This window comes from Chiloscyllium punctatum, chromosome 6, assembly GCF_047496795.1.
Source record: "Chiloscyllium punctatum isolate Juve2018m chromosome 6, sChiPun1.3, whole genome shotgun sequence".
NCBI lineage: Eukaryota > Metazoa > Chordata > Chondrichthyes > Orectolobiformes > Hemiscylliidae > Chiloscyllium > Chiloscyllium punctatum.
Window position 1 is genome coordinate 7,811,436 of NC_092744.1, and position 20,658 is coordinate 7,832,093.

The 20,658-nt window shown below is 45.1% G+C and overlaps 1 protein-coding gene across 2 annotated transcripts in view; it reads right to left on the reverse strand.

Annotated features, from left to right (window-relative positions):
* LOC140478698 (sodium/hydrogen exchanger 9-like) overlaps positions 1-20,658 on the reverse strand; it is a 480,261-nt gene that overhangs the window by 179,561 nt on the left and 280,042 nt on the right. The gene's annotated exons all lie outside the window — the stretch shown is intronic.

The window sequence follows — 20,658 nt, forward strand, 5'->3', positions numbered from 1 at the left end:
ACCAGGGCCACTCAGCTCCTGACCTCATTACAACCTTGGTTCAAACATGGACAAAGGAACTGCATTCCAGGGGTGAGGTGAGAGTGACAGCCCTTGACATTGAGGTCACATCTGACAGTGTGGCATCTGGGAGCCCTAGCAAAACTGGATCAATGTGTATGGGAGAGAACTATCTGCTGGTTGGAGTCATGCCTGGTACAAAGGAAGGTGCTTGTGGCTGAAGGGCAGATATCTTCTACTCAACCTTCAACGATGTTATTTCACACTTCTGGAGTCATTGGGGACTTGAACCCAGACCTCCTAATTCAGAGGTAGGGATATTGCCACTGCACCATAAGACCAAGTTGTTGTCCTAAGTCCAACCATCTCCAGCTGTTCACCAATGACCTTCCCTGCATCATAACTGGGGGTATTTGCTGATGATTGTACAATGTTCAGCACCATTTGTGACTCCTCTGTTACTAATGCAGTCTGTGTCCATATGCAACAAGACCTGGACAATATCGAAGTTTGGCCAAATGATGCAAATGTTCTTTGTCACGTAAAGTAGGAGATATCAACCCTCTCCAACAAGAGAGCATCTAATAAACTTCCCTTGGCATTCAATAGCGATACCATCACTGAATCACCTATCAATATCCTGGGGGTTAACATTGGCAAAACATTTAACTTCCTCCTCAGGACCCTCCAACCCCACTGGACCAATGTGGAGTTCACCAGTTTCCTCTTTCCCCTCCCCCACGTTATGTCAGCCCGGCACCGCCCTCATGACCTGTCCTACCTGTCCATCTTCCTTCCCACCTATCCACTTCACCCTCCCTCTGACCTATCACCATTAACCCCAACTCCACCTACCTATTGCACTCGCAGCAACCTACCCCCAGCCCCCACCCCCTCCCATTTGTCTCACCACCCCCTCGGCTCACATGTCTCATTCCTGATGAAAGGCTTATGCCTGTAACGTCGATTTTCCTGCTCTTCGGATGCTGCCTGACCTGCTGTGTTTTTCCAGCCCCACCCTCTCCACTCTGATCTCCAGCATCTGCAGTCCTCACTTTCTCCTAAAACATTTAACTAGAGCACCCACATAAAAACTCACGCTCCACAAGCTAAGAATAAAAACTCTGGCGACCAGCTCCACCTCTTGACGCCCACTCAAGACTGTAAGGCACAAGTGAGCAAAGTTAAAAATCACACAACACTAGGTTATAGTCCAGCAGGTTTACTTGGAAGCACTAGCTTTTGGAGCGACGCTCCTTCATCAGGTGGTTGAAGATGAAGAAGCAGCGCTTCACAAAGCTAGTGCTTCAAAATAAACCTGTTGGACTATAACCTGGTGTCAGGTAATTTTTAACTTTGTCTACCCCTGTCCAACACTGGGTCCTCCCAATCAAATCAGCAATACAACACAACACTTTCCCATTGCCTGGACAAGTGCAGCTTCAGCAACAGACCTGGTCAGTTGAATGGCCTATATCTACTCCCACTGCTTGTAGCTCTTCACTCACGAAGCTCAACACCATCCAGGGCAAAGAGCCTGCTAGATTTGCATTTCATGCACCACCTTCAACATCCACTGTTAGTACTGGAGCAGCAGTGGGAACTATCTACAAAATGCACAGCAGAAATGCGCCAAAGATTCTTAGATAGCACTTTCCAAACCCAAAACCGCTTCCATCCAGAAGGAAGAGGGCAGCAGATACATGGGAACACCATTGTCTGCAGGTTCCCCTCCAAACCAGCCACCATCCTGACATGGGACTATGCTGCTCTTTCTTCACTGTCACCATGTGAAGATTTGGAGCTTCATTCCTAACAGAGCTCTCCATGTGTCCTAACACTCCAATAACGATTGCAGTTCAAGAAAGCAGTTTTCAGCTGCCTTCTCCAGGGCTAACAGGAATAGGTAATAAATGCTGGTCTAGACAATGACACCTTTATCCCAGGAATACAAAACTCTTCAGATCTTTACTTGTTTTCATAACGCCATTTCTTCGAAGTTCATTTGGTTCCCACGTAGAAGCAAAGTGACTCTCACACTATCTTCAAACTCAATTATTGCAACCATCTCCTCCACCAGTACAATGCTACACACATACACCCTCCCTAACACTGGTGCCACTATTCCTTAGAATCATAGAGATGTACAGCATGGAAACAAACCCTTTGGTCCAACCTGTCCATGCTGACCAGATATCCCAACCCAATCTAGTCCCACCTGCCAGCACCCGGCCCATATCCCTCCAAACCCTTCCTATTCATATCCCCATCCAGATGCCTTTCAAATGTTGCAATTGTACCAGCCTCCACCACTTCCTCTGGCAGCTCATTCCATCCATGTACCACCTTCTGCATGAAAAGGTTGCCCCTTAGGTCTCTTTTATATCTTTCCCTTCTCACCCTAAACCTATTCCCTCTCGTTCTGGACTCCCCCACCCCAGGGAAAAGACTTGCCTTTGTCATGGATATTCAATTGTACAGCTGCCATGGTCTTGGTCCCTGGGACAATATGGTCATTTCCTTCCTCCCTTATCTATATCATTCCTCTCTATCTAATCAATCAGCCTTCACCTGAACCCCACCCAACCTTCCCCCGCTCAGCGTTTGCTGTCTATACTGGCAGCCCCTGGGTTGCAAATGGGGTCCACTCTGGAGTCTGTTCACAAGTCAATTTGCACACAATGCAGAACAATGCAAAGCAGCTATTTCCAAGTACAGGAAACGTGGGTTTGTGGAACCTTTAAAACTGCACTAGGATATGGAATTCTGTTTGTTAGTACCCACATTCACAAGCTCAATGTTTGTCAGTTGGGAATCCTGTTACCTCTATCCACTGCACGAGTAAGTTGAATGGAATATTTATGTACAGAATTATTGGATTTGTCAGTCCTTGCCATGCTGAATTACCTTTCGAAAAGCTGTGGTTGCTGCTGTATAGAGAAATATCTGTTGATTATACTGTGCTTCCTGCCTAAAGTATCAAACTGTTGTATGCAGATTGCCCATGATGGTTCTGGAATGGAGCTATTCAATATTTAAAGGAGGACTGGGAGAAATGGACACTGCAGATGCTGGCAATCAGAGCCGAAGAGTGTGGTACTGGAAAAGCACAGCCAGTCAGGCAGAATCCAGGGAGCAGGAGAATCGGTGTTCCAGGCATGAGCTCTTCCTTAGGGATGAGGAGGACTGCCTAGCAGCACTGTGGGTGCACCCACATCACATGGACTACAGCTGTTCAAGGAGGTGACTCCACCTCAAGGACAATTAGTGATGAGCTACGGAAGACTAGATCACAGTGGATAAACATTTTGTGCAAAACAAGATCTGTATAATCAAGTATATCCCATGACACAGTGCTACAGCAGCGTTGAACAAGGCATAAGCATCAAAGAAGGTGATTTCAGTCCCTCCTGTAGCATGCTGCCTGTCAAACAATGAAATATTCAGGCATGTAAGGAATGCCCAGGTATCAAGTCTTCCTCCTTGAACACATACACCTGGATTGCCTTCCGTATTGACATGCACCTCAATTCATCACGGAGATTAATTGCACTGGCTCTCCCACATTTCCAACTGAGGTGGAAAGGAATGATCCAATTACTTTCGGATAATGAATTTTGCGGACACAACACTGATATTAAATTGATCTGAGAACTACGTCTGTCACAACCTACCCGCTACAGCACAGCTCGCTCAAACCTACGTAAGTGCTGCACTGTACTACCATATTTCGTGAGAACATAACATTATTTGTCAAACTCAGAACAGCAGAAGATTAATATCAACACACTGCAGCTAACTGTATGGCTGCAGCACCACCCACATAATTATCTCATGAATTAGTTTTTTTGCTTAAAGAGCAGATGTCACGACAATGAAGTGCCATTAAAAAGCGGATGAATTTTGCGTTCCCCTCGGAGAGAGAAGCATTACAACTCGGAAAAAGCTAAACATTAAAGGCTTCACAGTCGGGTATAAAAGGGGATTGACGCAAATGTGGTGCACACTCAACTCAAACCCAACAGTTTCCCCCAAACTTACCCCCGAACAACAAGCCATTTACACGTCTGGTATTGGCCAGCTGTGCACCTTGGTTTCATTCACTTGCAGGACATGGCTGTCGTTTGCTGGGCCAGCACTTATTCCCCATCCTTAGTTGCCCCTTGAGAGAAGTGGGCAGTGAACTGCCTTCTTGAACCACTGCTGTAGGTTGACCCACAAAGCCCTGAGGGAGGGAACTCTTGAATTTTCACCCAGCGACAGTGAAGGAATAATGACATTTTTCTACGATGTTGGTGTGCCAGTGTTGGACTAGGGTGGATAAAATTAAAAATCACATGACCCCAGGTTATAGTCCAACAGGTTTATTTGGAAGCAATAGCATTCGCAACGCTGCTCCTGTGCTCTGAAAGCTTGTACTTCCAAATAAATCCCCTGTTGGACTATAACCTGATATATTTCCAAGGCAGGATGATGAGTGGTTTGGAGGGGAGCTTCCAGGGGGTGGCATTTCCAATGTATTTGATACACTTAAAGGGCATAGACAGCAAACAAACACTTATGATTGATAGAGAAAATGAACGTGGGCAGAGGCAAGTGTCAGACTGAGTACACAGTAAGTGGAAATGAGTTTGTGTAACTTTATTTCACACTGTGTGAAAGATGATTGAGATTTGTGCGAGCGATTGCAAAACGTAAGTGTTTCCTTTATGTATAAATATTGAATAAAGTAAATTGATGCTCTAGTCTTCTGATTATTTAGCAAGTCAACTAAGATAGCCAGAAGCTAAGATAATTGATATCATCGTAACTCTTGATGTAATCTCCTTAACCTTGTGGTGTAGCATTGCGCAAAGTGGTTCAGATTTTGGACAAGATGTGACACTTCCTTTGCTACAAAACAAGAAAAATAAGCATGCTTCACAAACAACAAAACTTCTTAAAGAAAGTAACACTGAATAAAAAAGCACAGCCAAGTGTTCTCTGAAAAGGGCAGATGAACACACCATATGCTGAGCAGGAAACTGCAGACAATGGAAAGTAGAACACTGCATAAACTGAATGGGAAAAGGGTGCATAAACCGAACAGGGGAAGTGACAGGAAAGGGAACAGGGAATGCTGGACAAAGGGGGGAAAGAGGACAATTGCACAAAATCTGCAAAAACGCAGCGGAAAGGGAAGGAATGCTGTAGATAATGGACAAGGCCATACAGAAAAGGAAGAGAAGTGAACACTGTACAAAAGCAACGTGGAAAACTGCATAAACAGCGAGGGAAGACGGCAAAAAGGAGATGGTAGAGAGGAGCAGAAAGGGACAGGGCATGCTGCAGGGAACAGGAGATAGAAAACGCTGCCAGGACAGGGAATGCTGCGGAAGTAGGGAACCAGGAATGCTGCAAGAACAAGGAACAGAGAAAGTGCAGGTGATACATAAGAGGGAAAGAGAACATATCCATGAGAAGGGAACACGAGCAAGCATCTGTGAATTCATTCCATCAATACCGTCGAAGAACCAAAATGTCGTCCAAATGAACAAAGGGCACGTCATTCAACTGGAATAGAAGACTTTGCCAAATGCACAGTCCATCACAATGATAAATATCATATTATGCAAGGAATAGGTTCATCAGAGGAAAAAAAAACAAATCCAAGACATGAAAGGAGCATTTGAAATAAGAATTGGTCATCCAGAATTGAGTGACCCAGGTACAAAGTAATATTTTCTGGCATCATTCGAAAAGGAAGCTATGATAGTCTTGCGAAAAGACACTCCTTAACATTCTGAACAAAACAAATTCATTTCAAGGGCAACTTGATGAGGCAGCAACAATGAAAATGTGTGCCTTATGGAAGGCCCTAGTGGTACAATGGTAGCATCCCTACCACTGAGCCAAGAGGCCAGGTTCAAGTCCCACCTGTTCCAGAGGCGGGGGCATAACCTTGCTGAAAGAGTTGATTAGAAAACAGTCTTTTTTTCTTAAGCAGAACCACAAACTTGAGCCTAGAGCAAAGAATATTGACATCCCAACAGGGAAGACACAATTCCAAAGGAGGGGGAACTACATAAAGATCATCTCTAGATAACAGGAGAAAGTGAGGACTGCAGGTGCTGGAGAGTCAGAGTCGAAAGGTGTGGTGCTGGAAAAGCGCAGCAGGTCAGACGGCATCCGAGGAGCAGGAGAGTTGAGGTTTCGAGCATATTTCTGACGAAGGGCTTGTGCCTGAAATGCTCACTCTCCTGCTCCTCGGCTGCTGCCTGACCTGCTGTGCTGTTCCTGCATCTCGAGACAGAAGCCTGAAAACGAGCCCACAGACAAACTAGATTACAGACAATAAAGGGAAATTTACCCAGAATACTTCCAACGCAACAGTTTTACAAACATGAGAACACTGCTAATCACTGTTATTAATGCATTTGTGTCAATGCGACTAAAATCTCCACTGCATCTTTTTAAAGAAGAACTAATTTCAGGCTGCCATTTCTGTACAGCAATAAATTGTTTGAAAAAAAAAGTAACACTCACAATTGCTAACAGAACAGCACTCCTTCGTCTCCTGTGAAATAGCAGGTTAGAAGTCTTATGTTTGCTCATTGCACATTTCCGATTTACATTTGAATTGTACAGCACACAAGAGGCCCTTTGGCCCATTGAACCTGCATGGATGAACAGCTACTGTACATTCTTAATACTGTGACGCAAATTTGGACCGTTCACATTAAAAGGAAAGGCCAGCAAACAGTTGGCACTAAAATGAGGACCTATAAACAAAATGAGAGAGTTTTCTCTGAAGTCTAAGTGGGAAGAGCAGGAACTCCTGATCAGATAATAGAACCATGAGATGTAGGATCATAAGGCCCACCAGGTCTGTTTGGCCATTCAATAAGATCATAGCTGAACTGATCATCCTCAACTCCACCTTCCTGCCTTTCCCTCATAACCCTTGATTCTCTTACTGATGATGAACATGTTCATCTCAGCCTCAAATATACTTAACAACTCAGCCCCAACAGCACTCTGTGGTAAAGAATTTCACAGACTTGTTATTGTCCCAGACGAAATGTCTCCTGATCTCAGTCTTAAATGGGTGACCCCCTTACTCAGGGATAATGCTCTCTGGTGCTAGACTCTCCCACAAAAGGAAATAACCCTTCTGCATAGGGTCAAAGAGATGTACAGCATGGAAACAGACTCTTCAGTCCAATTCATCCTTGCTGACCAGATATCCTAAATTAATCTAGTCCCATTTGTCAGCACTTTTCCCATATCCCTCTAAACCCTTCCTGTTCATGTTCCCATTCGGATGCCTTTTAAATGTTGTAACTGTCCCAGCCTCTACACACCACCCTCTGGGTGAAAAAGTTGTCTCTCAGGTCCCTTTTAAATTTTTCCTCTCTCACCTTAAACCTATGTCCTCTAGGTTTGAACCCCCCCCTGACCCTGGGAAAAAGACCTTGATTATTCACCCTATCAAAGTCCCTCATAATTTTATACGTCTCTATAAGATCACCCTTCAGCCTCCAATGTTCCAGTGAAAAAAAACCCAGCCTATTCAGCCTCTTTCTAGATCTCAAAGCCTCCAATCCTGGCAACATCCTTGTAAATCTTTTTTGCATCCTTTCAGGTTTGACAATATCCTTCCTATATCATGGAGACCAACACCAAACACTGTATTGCAAAAGTTGCCTTACCAATGTCCTTTACAGCTTCAACATGACCTCCCAACGTATACACTAAATACATGGACCAAAAAAGGAAAGCATACTTCCTTCACTATCCTGTCTAGTTGTGATTCCACTTTCAAGGAGCTATGAGCCTGCACTTCAAGATCTTTGTTCAGCCGTAGTCCTCAAGACCTTACCATTAAGTGTACAAGTTCTGCCCCGAATTGCTCTACCAAAATGTGCACTGTCAAATCCACAAGGGATCTTCCAGGTTTCAGTAAGTTTGTCTTTCAGTCTTCTAACCTCCAATAAGTACAGGCCTAATCTACTCAACCTCTCCTCATAAGAAACTCCCTTCATACCCAGGATCAACCTTGAGGACCTTTTCTGGTCTGTCTCCAACACAACACTGTCTTTGCTTTGGTAAGGGGAACAAAATTGTTTAGAGTAATCCAGCTGTGGTCTCACCAGTACCTTGTATAGTTTTCTCAAAACCTCCCTATGTTTATACGCCATTCCCTTTGAAACTCGGCCAGCATTCCATTTGCCTTCCCAATGTACCCACTGAATGTCGATATTAGCTTTTTTTTGTGACTGAGGCATGCACATTCTTGAATTACCCAAATTTTCTGTTCCTACAGTTAGGTCATTCAGCATAAATCACTGCTGACAGCTGTAAAGATTTCTCCCAACAAAGCCAGGCACCAATGGAACTGTTTTCACAAAAGGTGACAACGTTGCTTTCCAAGAATTGTATTCTTCTGAATGTTGAAAAGGATCACAATACCAAGAAACACAACTTGCTGCTTCAGTTCATTGTGCTGTGTGGTGGTGGGATGTGAATGGGAAAATACTATTCAGAAGCTCTGCAAATACACTGCCAATAGAATAAAAAACGTTGTGCCTACTTGCGGCACAGAGATTGCATCCCCACCCGTGGACCAGGAGCTCTGGGTTCAAGTCCCACCTCCTCCACATCTCTGCACAGGCTGATTAGGAAAATAATAGAATAAAAAATGCTGACAGTATGCTGGGCCCCAACAATAGTAAGTATCAGTTTCCTATCATTGCCTGTCTTTTGTACAGTACATCTTGTTAGAGGGAGTAAAGGATTAGTTGTTCATCAAGAAAGCAGATCAAACACTCAGGCAGCGAGAAAGTTACTGAGTAAAATTACTATCTGGAAAATATTTGGGTTCCAGGTAGCTCTTCAATAACACAATGGTTATGTTCTAGTGAAACCCCACGTCATAGAAAAATTGGGCTTTAAAAACAGCACTCAAAGTGTTGGCAATGTAATAATGTTACAGACAACATAGCTTTTAAAAGTTTGATTTAGAAGCAGTGTCCCCAGTTCATCAATTACGGCGTAGCCAATTTGCATTAACAACAGGCGTGTTAAAGAAGGGTGGCCTGTACAACAAACAAGGTCAGGACTTATACAATTACTGCTAGGGCCTTGGGTAGTGTTGTAGAGTAGAGAGACCTAGGGATGCAGGTACATAATTCTTTGAAGTTTGCATCACATATAGACAAGGTGGTTTAGCACACTTGCCTTCAGTGCTCAGTCCTTTTGAGTATAGGAGTTGGGAAATCATGTTCAGGTTGTATAGGACATTGGTGAGTTTTGAGAAGATTTGTAGCTCAGGTTGAGGTTTTGGATGTAGGTTTGCTCGCTGAGCTTGAAGGTTCATTTCCAGACCTTTTGTCACCCTACTATCTAACATCTTCAGTGGGCCTCAGGCGAAGCACTGCTGAAAATTCCTGCTTTCTATTGATATGTTTGGGTTTTTTTGAGTTGGTGATGTCATTTCCTGTGGTGATGTTATTTCCTGTACAGGACATTGGTGAGGCCTCCTCTGGAGTACTGTGCCCAGTTCTGGTCCCTTTGTTATAGGAAGGATATTATCAAGCTGGAGAGGGTTCAGAAGAGATTTACCATGTCAGGTATGGGAGGATTGAGTTGTACAGAAAGGCTGAATAGTCTGGGATTTTCTTTCATTGGACCATCGGAGGTTGAGGGGTGACCTGATAGACTTTTATAAAATCATGAGAAGTATAGATAGGGTTAGTGGTCAGTGTCCTTTCTCTAGGATTGGGGATTTCCAGACTAGGGGGCTCATTTTTAAGGTGACAGGAGAGAGATCTAAAAAAGACATGGGGGCAAATCTTTTTCAGAGAGTGTGGAATGAACTTTCTGAGGAAGTGGTGGATTTAGTGTGTAGGTTTGCTCACTGAGCTGTAGGTTTGATATCCAGACGTTCCATTACCTGGCTAGGTAACATCATCAGTGGCGACCTCCAAGTGAAGCAAAGCTGTTGTCTCCTGCTTTCTATTTATATCTTTCTCCTGGATGGGGTTCCTGGGGTTTGTGGTGATGTCATTTCCTGTTCATTTTCTGAAGGGTTGATAGATGGTATCTAGATCTATGTGTTCGTTTATGGCATTGTGGTTGGAGTGCCAGGCCTCTAGGAATTCTCTGGCATGTCTTTGCTTAGCCTGTCCCAGGATAGATGTGTTGTCCCAGTCAAAATGGTGTTTTTTTTCATCTGTGTGTAGGGCTACGAGGGAGAGGGGGTCATGTCTTTTTGTGGCTAGCAGGTGTTCATGTATCCTGGTGGCTAACTTTCTTCCTGTTTGTCCTGCGTAGTGTTTGTGGACATCCAGGACAAACATATAAATAGAAAGCAGGAGATAACAGCTTTGCTTCACTTGGAGGTCGCCACTGATGATGTTACCTAGCCAGGTAATGGAACGTCTGGATATCAAACCTACAGCTCAGTGAGCAAACCTATACCCTAAACCTCAACCTGAGCTACAAACCTTCACAAACCTTACAAAAAAGAAGTGGTGGATGTGGGTATAATTATAACGTTTAAAAGACATTTGGAGAAGTTCATGAATAGGAAAGGTTTGGAGGGATATGGACCAGGAGCAGGCAGGTGGGACAAGTTTAGTTTGGGAATATGCTCGGCATGGACTGGTTGGATCCAAGGGTCTGTTTCCCTGCTAGATGAAACTATGACTCTTACTCTGGGACAGACATCCTTGGGCAAATAGCCATTCTTCATGTCTGATGCCAGGTAGTGAGACCAATCTCAACTGACAGACTGTTGTTGCTAATCCAACAGTAAAGCACATCACAACTAACACTGATCCTATCGTAAGTGTGAAGCTAGAGGGGGAAGAGAACTAGGAACATGCTTTGCATAATTTTGTTTCCAGAATTATGCATGACTACCGCACATCTCTGAAATCAAAAAAAAATTTCAATCTGAGAGTATTTATAGGGTTGGAAATGATTCAACAGTTACATACCACCACTTGCATGTAATTAAACACACTTAATATGTAATTTTCTTTCAAAATTCTGGAATGTTACCATTCTCAAGATTAAACTGCTTGAAGCAGGAAGAACGAACACGGGTTGCCTTTACTCAGCTGACAACTTCAGCAACACAATCGATTCAAATGCCATAAATGTTCCTTCTCCGTGGATAATAAAACACCAAATACCAAACACACCGTTATTTTGTATTTTATGCTGTTTACCTATTATTTACTACATATGCTACTTAACTTTGTGATCTGCCTGTATTGCTCGCAAGAAAAAGCTTTTCACTGTGTCTCGGTACACGTGACACTAAATTCAATCCAATTCTATACAGTAAGCTTAGCAATATTCCAGACCATTCAGGAAGGTCATGACCGAATGGTATTATCACCAGAGTATTAGTCCAGAAACTTAGCTAATGGCTTGGGGACCTGAGCTCAAATCTTGCCAGTTGGTGGAATTTGTAATTCAATTAAAAAGGCTGGAGTTAAAAATATGCTGATGACCATAGGATCAATGTCAGGGAAAAACACACCTCACTAATGTCCTTCAGGAAAGGAAATGTGGCCTACACATGGCACCGTCATTGCAGCTGATGCTCAACTGCCCTCTGGGCATTTAGCGATGGGCTGGAAATGCTGACCTAACCAATGCTGCCCACACCCTGTGGATGAAGACGACAAAAGTAGTAGGGTATTAGGCTCACTGTTTTGAAATTGAAACAAACTCAGAGAGTGCTGGAGAAACTCAGAAGATCTGGACAGCATCTGTAGAGAGAGAGAGAGAGAGAGACAGAAACAGTTATGGTTGAAATCAACGAGGTAAAAACAATGACTGCAGATGCTGGAAACCAGATTCTGGATTAGTGGTGCTGGAAGAGCACAGCAGTTTAGGCAGCATCCAAGTAGAAATCGAAGCTACTTGGATGCTGCCTGAACTGCAGTTACGGTTCAAAGTCTGGTATGACTTTGCAGAATTGAAAGGTGTTGGAAAATAGTGTTTTTAAAAAATATTTTTGACAGAGGCAGAGGAGCAGCAAGCAGGCAGGTAGTGCAGGAGGCTGGTGCACAGGTCTAGGGGGGTCCTAAATAGGGGAGAGAAAAAGACATGTAAAACAAAAGGTGTGAATTAAGGTGTGCAAGTGAGAGAATTGGTCCTTTTCACGAAGTGCAAAGTAAGCAAGACACAAACAAGATGAGGCTGAGGGGGACAAATGAGAGAATGTAAGAAAATTAGAGAACTGACATAATGCAGCCAGTTTCAGTAGTTATTAATTCAATATTGATACCTCAATGCAGCACAGTGTTTAGGGTCTAAACATCTGAATGCTCTGAGATAGGCTGCTGCTGTGGTTCACAGAAGAACTAGGAACATGAGGAGGCCATTCAGCCCATTGAGCCTGCTGCACCATTCTATACAATGATGGCTGGTCTCAGCTCAGCCACAACTCCATTCTCCTGTCCAATCTCCATAGCAGCATGGAAAGAGACGCTTCAATCCAACCAGTCCATGCCCAGCATATTCCCAAACTAACCTAGTCCCACCTGCCTGCTCCTGGCCCATATCCCTCCAAACCTTTCCTATTCATGTACTTATCCAAATGTCTTTTCAAACCATTAGAAATTTGTCCATCTCCTCCCAAATTTATGCAATGTCCCAGCATCCACGTATGGAGTCAGCTATTACAAGGGGGCATAGCTTTAAATTAAGGGGGGGTAGATATAGGACTGATGTTAGGGGTAGGTTCTTCACTCAGCGAGTCGTAAGTTCATGGAATGCCCTGCCAGTAGCAGTAGTGGACTCTCCCTCTTTATGGGTATTTAAGCAGGCATTGGATAGGTATATGGAGGATAGTGGGTTAGTGTAGGTTAGGTGGGCTTGGACTGGCGCAACATCGAGGGCCAAAGGGCCTGTACTGCGCTGTATTCTTCTATGTTCTATGTTCTATGTTCTATCCACTACACTAGAGGGGAGGGGATGGGGGTGGGGGTGGGGGTGGGGGAGCGGGGGAGAGGAAACTCCACTGCTTTATGTCCTGCTCAAATTCCTTCCCACCAAATAAAGGCAAACTGACTGTTTGGTGCATAATGGGATCTTGCTGTACATAAGGTGGCTGCAGCGTCTGCCTGCCGGAAAAGAATTATTTCCACGTGACCCTGCCTGTGAGATAGACATGAACGTGCTTGTTGAAAATGTCTGAGTCTAAGTAACCATCCTCCCTGCCCCTTCCCCTGTTTGTCAGTGTACGTGACTGCGACAGGGGGCAGCAGGGTGTTTCAGATGGTGGAGGGCTTCTCCCCCTCCCCTTTGCCTCCCACCCCTAACCGAAAGATGAGGAATATGCCCTTGTCATTAGAGTCACAGAGATGCACAGCACAGAAACAGACCTTTCGGTCCATGCCGAACAGATATCCTAAATTAATCTAGTCCCATTTGCCAGCACTTGGCCCATATTCCTCTGAACCCTTCCTATTCATATACCCATCCAGATGCAATGTTGCAATTGTATCAGCCTCCACCCCACTTCCTCTGGCAGCTCATTCCATACATGTACCACCCTCTGTGTGAAAAGGTTGCCCCTTAGGTCTCTTTTATATCTTTCCCCTCTCACCCTAAACCTATGCCCTCTAGTTCTGAACTCCTCCACCCCAGGGAAAGACTTTGTCTATTTAACCTATCCATGTCCCTCATGAGTTTATAAACCTCTTTCGGTTAACCCCCTCAGCCTCCGACGCTCCAGGGAAAACAACGCCAGCCTATCCAACCTCTCCCTCCAACTCAAACCCTCCGACCCTGGCAACATCCTTGTAAATCTTTTCTGAACCCTTTCAAGTTTCACAACATCCTTCCTGCAGCAGGGAGACCAGAATTGCACACAATTACAGGCCAACTTGTAACCATTCACCCCTCAGCAGGGTCTGACTCGGCCGAGTGAGAAGATATGGTTTGACCCAGTGGTTCAACTGCCCAGCCATGCAAGGCTTGAGCCATGGGAATGTCGGAGACCCTGAAGAGGAGGCCTGCTGAGGGGTGGCCTTGGGGTGACCTGGCTGGAATGGAGGGGTGGGGCTGGTGGCAAGTGGGGAAAGGGGTAGGTGGGTGGGAAGGGGTGCTGAGTAAGGAGGTACCAGGGTTGAGATGCCTGGGTGGCAGGGTCATAGGTTGGCCCAGTGAAAGCTGTCTGTGTGACTCTCTCCAGGCACTGGGAAACTCATGGCAGCTTCTGGATAAGGCACTTGAACAGTTGTTAACTCGACAAGAGACAAGTCCTCAAGGGACATTCAGGGCGAGGGGAAAGAGAAAGGTATAAGGCATGAAAGGCATCCAGCGCTATGGGGAGAAAGCGGGTGCATGGCATGGAGGGTGAAGATTAGCTCGAAGGGCTGAATGGCCTACCCCGACTCCTAGTTTCCATGTTTAATTGGCAACACAAGTGTTGGCCCAATGGACAGGAGGTCCACAGGACATGTCATCATCCCTGCCTCCCCTGATGAAGGGGCAGCGCTCTGAAAGCTAGTGCTTCCAAATAAACCCGTTGGACTATAACCTGATGTTGTGTGATTTTTAACTTTATACACCCCAGTCCAACACTGGCATCTCCAAATCTTGAGAGGAATAGATGGATTAGAGTGTGAGAATCACTTCCCCAGGGCTGACATATTTGAAACCAGAGGGGATGAGGTAAAGGTGGGGCATAAGTGGTTTAGAGAGGATCTGAGGAATAATGTTTTTTCACCCCCCCCCCGCCCCGGGTGGTGGTAAAAATATGGAACATGCCTCCTGAGGGGGTATGGGGCCTGGAACACGCTCCCTGAGGGGTATGGGGCCTGGAACACGCTCCCTGAGGGGGTATGGGGCCTGGAACACACTCCCTGAGGGGGTATGGGGCCTGGAACACACTCCCTGAGGGGGTATGGGGCCTGGAACACACTCCCTGAGGGGGTATGGGGCCTGGAACACACTCCCTGAGGGGGTATGGGGCCTGGAACACACTCCCTGAGGGGGTATGGGGCCTGGAACACACTCCCTGAGGGGGTATGGGGCCTGGAACACACTCCCTGAGGGGGTATGGGGCCTGGAACACGCTCCCTGAGGGGGTATGGGGCCTGGAACACACTCCCTGAGGGGGTATGGGGCCTGGAACACACTCCCTGAGGGGGTATGGGGCCTGGAACACACTCCCTGAGGGGTATGGGGCCTGGAACACACTCCCTGAGGGGTATGGGGCCTGGAACACACTCCCTGAGGGGGTATGGGGCCTGGAACACGCTCCCTGAGGGGGTATGGGGCCTGGAACACGCTCCCTGAGGGGGTATGGGGCCTGGAACACGCTCCCTGAGGGGGTATGGGGCCTGGAACACACTCCCTGAGGGGGTATGGGGCCTGGAACACGCTCCCTGAGGGGGTATGGGGCCTGGTGCTCTCACAACATTGCAGCAGCATCTGGACATGGCCTTGAAATGCCAGGGCAGAGTCGGCTATGGGCCAAAGGCAGGGAAATGGGATCAGCGTAGTTTGGTGTTTGTTGGTTAGGCATTGATATGGTGGGCCGAAGGGCCTGCTTCTATGCTGTGATGACTCCGTGGCTCTATGACGACATATCCAAAAGTTCCTCACTTCCATTTTCCTGGTTAGCGGAGTAAATAGTGAGGTGCAGGAAGTCACTCATAAAAATACTATTCTTTTCCAGGAGTGGCATGTAAGGGGAATAGTATGATTCACTACATTTCACTCCCATCTTTCAAGAGTTAACAAAAAGATGGTTGTCATGGTTACTTGATTGGGTTAAGGCTAAATCTGGCTCTAATTGGATCATGATTAGAGTCACAGAGTCATAGAGATGTACAGCACGGAAACAGACCCTTTGGCCCAACCCATCCAGGCCGACCAGATATCCTAAATTAATCTCATCCCATTTGCCAGCTTTTGGCCCATATCCCTCCAAACTCTTCCTATTCATACACCCATCCAGATGCCTTTTAAATGTTGTAATTGTACCAGCCTCCACCACTTCCTCTGGCAGCTCATTCCATACACACACCATCCTCTGTGTGAAAATGTTGCCCCTTAGGGAATTAATGGAGGCTGGTACAATTTCAACATTTAAAAGGCATCTGGATTGGGGTGTAGGTTTGCTCGCTGAGCTGTAGGTTTGATATCCAGACGTTTCATTACCTGGCTAGGTATCATCATCAGTGGCGACCTCCAAATGAAGCCTTTTCTGGCTTGAGGTGTTTTTATCGGTGGTTTATATTGGAGACATTTTGGCAGTACCTGTTTTTTTAAACATTCATGCAGGAAGTACAGTTGTTCGCGGGTGGAACGCTCTCTGATGGCATTCCTTTCCCATCTTCGGGCCAGTTGAAGCGTGTTGCGCCCATAGGTTTTCACAAGGTTTGTAGCTCAGGTTGAGGTTTAGGGTGTAGGTTTGCTCGTTGAGCTGTAGGTTTGATATCCAGATGTTTCATTACCTGGCTAGCTTCACTTTGAGGTCGCCACTGATGATGTTACCTAGCCCGGTAATGAAACGTCTGGATATCAAGCCTACAGCTCAGCGAGCAAACCTACACCCTAAACCTCAACCTGAGCCACAAACCTTCACAAACCTTGCGAGGCATCTGGATGGGTATAGAAATAGGAAGGGTTCAGAGGGCTGGGTGCTGGCAAATGGGACTTGATCAAATTGGGTCAAGATTAGAGTGGTGCTGGAAAAGCACAGCAGGTCAGGCAGCATCAGTGGAGCATAAAATTGATGTTTTGGGCAAAAGCCCTTCATTAGGAATGATTTTGCTCGAAACGTCGATTTTCCTGCTCCTTGGATGCTGCCTGACCTGCTCTCCTTTTCCAGCACCACTCTAATCTGGACTCTGATCTCTAGCATTTGCAGTCCCCACTTCTGCCTAGATCAGATTGGGTGTCTGATCGGCATGCACGAGTTTTCTTTTCTCATTCATTCACCGGATGAGGGCGTCATGGGCTAGTCCTGCATTTATTGCCCATCCCTAATAGTCCATAGGGCTGCTAAGAGTCAACCACATTGCTATGGGTCTGAAGTCACATTTTTTAATTCATTGATGGGTTGAGGAATCATTGGCTAGACCAGCAACTGTTGTCCATCCCTAATTGCCCAGAGGGCAGTTAAAAGTCAACCACATTACTGAGAGTCTGAAGTCACATGTTGGCCAGACCAGGTAAGGATGGCAGTTTCCTTCCTTAAAGGACATCAGTGAGTCAGATGGGTTTTTCCGACAATTGACAATGGTTTTGTGGTCATCATTAGACTTTGGCAGGATTTCAGTCTGGATCCCCCAGAACATTGCCTGGGTCTCTGGATGAACAGTTCTGCGATAATACCATGAGGCCATCACCTTCCTTATGTTGGACAGAAGAGTCCGATTCTGTGCTGTATGACTCCTGCACGCTCCACCTTCAGCATATATACCAACCTCTTCCCAACCACTATCAGCTCTGAAAGGTCACTGGACCCAAAACTCTGGTTCTCTCTCCACAGATGCTGCCAGACCTGCTGAGTTTCTCTGGCAATTTCTGTTTTTGTTTCTGATTTCCAGCAACCAGAGTTCTTGTTTTATTTTGGTACAGGGAGGAGGTTGAAGAACGGGCTTGAGCAACACATCAGTCATGACCGAATGGTGGGGGCAGACTCAATGGGCCAAATGGCCTAATTATGCACCTATGCCCGATGGTCTCAGTTTCAGTAACACAATCAGGGAGATAGATTGGTCAGAACACTGTACAATTGCCCACTCTTCTTCAAAACAATGCTTTGCAACCTTTTGTGTCCACTTGAGAAGGAAGATCTGATTTAACATCTCAGGCAAAAGGTATCATTTGTACTGCTAATAAGTATTAAGGTCACTACGTTTCAACAATGGAGTTCCATGTCATATGATAAGAAAAACTTTGTTTTTAGATCATTGTGTTAGATTCTAAAAGGATGTAATAGATTAACTTACTTTAAGAAGATGACAGACTGTTTTTTTCAGGGATAGCATGTTTTATAGTTCTAAAGAAAGCAAGCTTTGAGAGTATCCATCTCAAATTATATAACCCACGTTGTATGGAACGACAATGAATGAATCTTGATTGAAAATAAACAATACAGACAATACGAAATAAAGGCAGTCACTTCCTGTTTTCAGATATCAACAAAATCTGGCGTTTTCCCAAGGAAAAAAACCAAAGGATTTGCCAAGCTGGAGAAACTTGCTACAAACATAATCATACAAACATAGTCATTGACCTTCAGTTGAAGCTATTTAGAGCACTTCCATACAAAGTGTAGCTAAACCATGAGTTTAAAGAAATAGGTCCATTTGTCACCTGGCGTTACATAAGGACTAGGAGGAAGAGTAGGCCATTTGGCCCCTCGAGCCTACTCCACCATTCAATAACATCATGGCTGACCTTTTTGTGGCCTCAGCTCCACTTACCCACCCTCTCTTACCATCATCCTTAATTCCTTTATTGTTCAAAAGTCTGTTTATCTTTGCCTTAAAAACGTTCAATGGGGGTAGCATCAGCTACTTCACTGGGCAGGGAATCCCACAGATTCACAACCCTTTTGGTGAGGTAGTTCCTCCTCAACTCAGTCCTAAATCTGCTCCCCCTTATTTTGAGGCTATCCCCCTGGTTAGTTTCACCTGCCAGTGGAAACAACCTCCCCGCTTCTATCTTACCTATTCCCTTCATTATTTTCTATGTTTCAAAAAGATTCCCCCTCATTCTTCTAAATTCCAATGAGTATAGTCCCAGACTATTCAATCACTCCTCATAAGCCAAACCTCTCGACTACAGAATCAATCGAGTGACCCTCCTCTGCACCCCCTCCAGTGCCAGTGACATCCTTTCTCAAGTAAGGAGAACAAAACTGTACACAGTACTGCCGGTGTGGCCTCACCAGCACCTCATAATCTCCTTGTTTTTAAATTCCATCCTTCTAGCAATGAAGGACAATATTCCATTCGCCTTCTTAATTACCTGCGAGCCAACGTTTTACAATTCATGCCCAAGGACACCCAGGTCCCTCTGCACAGCAGCATGCTGCAAATTTTCACCATTTAAATAATAGTCCGTTTTGCTGTTATTCCTACCAAAGTTATTCCTTCCTTACATTTACCGACATTGTACTCCATCTGCCAGACTTTTGCCCACTCACTTAACCTACCTGTATCCCTCTGCAGACTTTCAGTGTCCTGTGCATACTTGTTCTACCACACTCATCTCAGTGTCATTTGCGAACTTTGACACAGAACACTTAGTCCCCAACTCCAAGTCATCCATGTAAATTGGAAACAATTGCAGTCCCAGCACTGATCCCTGAGGCACACCTCTAGCCACTGATGTCAACCAGAAAAACACGTTACTTAGCCAATCTTTAATATCCTTCAGTCTCCAAAACAGCCAGAGGTAATGTCACGGCAGGAGTGTAATATCCTGTTTCTATGCTATAACAGCCTACAATTTTATGGGCAGTGTAACAGTTTTTAATGTATTATTTTGTCACAATCTTCGCAGTTTAAAAGTTTGATGTTAATAGTGTGCAAACAAACCGACACCAACAGACCCAATAAATCCATTCGAGTTCATTATAAAGAGCAGCTTGGGTTTATAAGTAGGGGCTAATGCAAAAAGTCATCTCATTCCAGGTAGAAAAGACCACGTGAGCTGTGCTGTTGGTGTTTACTCTCCGTGCCACATAAAACGGAACATAATGTAGTCATAGCCTCATATTTTTTAATTCTTGGAGGTTTTTCAAACAATGTTTCCATCATAGGAACAGCAGGTGGCCATTCAGCCCCTTGAGTCTGCTCCGACATTCAATAAGATCATGGCTGATCCACGGCCCAACTTCCTCCTTTAACCCAAAACGTTAACTTAGATTTCTCTACACAGATGCTCCCAGACCTGCTGAGCTTTTCCAGCAATTTCTGTTTTTATACGTAACTCCATATGTTTGCATGGACCCGTGTCCCTTGATAATCTTGCGAAATATAAGTTTGTCTGGGTCAAATTTAAATTTAACAAATGAAATATCACCAACTGCCATTCGAAGAAGAGAGTTCCTAAGCTCCACTCCTCTGTGTGTGTGGAAGTGCTTCCTGATTGATCTGGAGTATGCTGCTAATTCTGGAATCTCCAACCAATGGAAACACATTCCCTTATCCCCCTGTCTTTCCCTGGTAATATCCTGAATACCTTGATTAGATCACCCCTTAATCTTCTAAATTCTAGAGAATAAGACCCTAATTTGTTGAACCTCTCCTCACTACTTTGACTCATATGGCATAGAAACAGACTTTTCAGCCCATCTCATCCTCTGCTGTACCTTTTCGAGTTGAACAACCTCCTCCTGTAGTTCTGGTATTACCCTTGTGACCCTGTGTTGAACTCCCTTTGGGGTCAAAACATCCTTCCTCAGGTGTGGGGCCCAGTTCTGCTCACAGTACTCCGTGATTTAACTAGGGTTTTGTATAACTGCGGCATCACATAAAACAGAATCCCTACAGCATGAATATAGGCCCTTTGACCCAACAAGTCCACACTTTGAAGAGTAACCCACCCAGACCCATTCCCATACCCTATCATCCTATATTTACCCCTTACTAGTGCACCTAACCTACACATCCCTGAACATTATGG